The sequence below is a fragment of the Ricinus communis genome, chromosome 7, assembly GCF_019578655.1.
Source record: "Ricinus communis isolate WT05 ecotype wild-type chromosome 7, ASM1957865v1, whole genome shotgun sequence".
Classification (NCBI taxonomy): Eukaryota; Viridiplantae; Streptophyta; class Magnoliopsida; order Malpighiales; family Euphorbiaceae; genus Ricinus; species Ricinus communis.
The window spans coordinates 9,368,766-9,369,660 of NC_063262.1; the positions used below are offsets into that span (position 1 = coordinate 9,368,766).

Genomic DNA, 895 nt, shown 5'->3' on the forward strand with positions numbered 1-895 from the left:
TATGAAAGATTATGCACGACCTACAATTGGTAACACTACTTTATGCATAGTTCTAGGTGATACATCTAGGAATTATGAACTTAAGAGCATTTATTTTAATATGCTTCCTTCATTTTATGGTATCTCTAGTGATGATGCATTAACATTCATTAGAGAATTTTATGCTATAGTTCATACTTTTCCATTATCTGGACTAAATGAAGATCAACTAAGAATGAGGTGTTTCCCTTATTCATTGAAAGAAAGAGCAAAGGCTTAGTTAATGACATTGCCTCCTAATTCTTTGAGAAATCGGGATGAAGTTTATCAAAAGTTTATGAGTAGGTTTTACTCACATCAAAAGACCAAAGAATTGAGAGTTGAAATTTTTAATTTTTATCAAAAGAATGCTAAATCTTTTCTTGAAGCATGGGATCGCTTCAAATCACTTTTATTGCAATGCCCATACAATGGATTCCTACTCCCAATAATCAACTAATTATTTTATGATGGATTGATATAACAATATCAATGTATGGTTGATAATGCAGCTGTGGGTGCTATGTTAGAAAAGACAGCTGATGAGGTTTATGATATCTTTGAGATGTTATAAGCCAATTCTCAACAAAAGAGTGTGAGAACAAAAAGAGTAGAAGTAAATGGAATAGTAGCTAATAGTGAGATGACCATGCAATTGGCTGAATTGACTAAGCAAGTTAAGATGCTTACTTCAACAAAAAAATTCACCAAATAATGAGATATGTAGTATTTGTGGTATTTATGGTCATTGGGTTAATGTTTGTTCATCTTTTGGTAATTACAAAGGAAATATGTATAACCAAACAAATTTGATGGATTCTTACCAACCCATGTATCTTATGAATGATTCTTATTCCAACACATATAATATAGGTTG

The 895-nt window shown here is 31.2% G+C and overlaps 1 non-coding gene across 1 annotated transcript; it reads right to left on the minus strand.

Annotated features, from left to right (window-relative positions):
* Nucleotides 1-349: 349 nt before the first annotated feature.
* On the minus strand, nt 350-456 carry LOC112536955. Its single transcript, XR_003080876.2, has one exon. It is a non-coding gene; the product is annotated as a small nucleolar RNA R71 (small nucleolar RNA).
* Nucleotides 457-895: the final 439 nt, after the last annotated feature.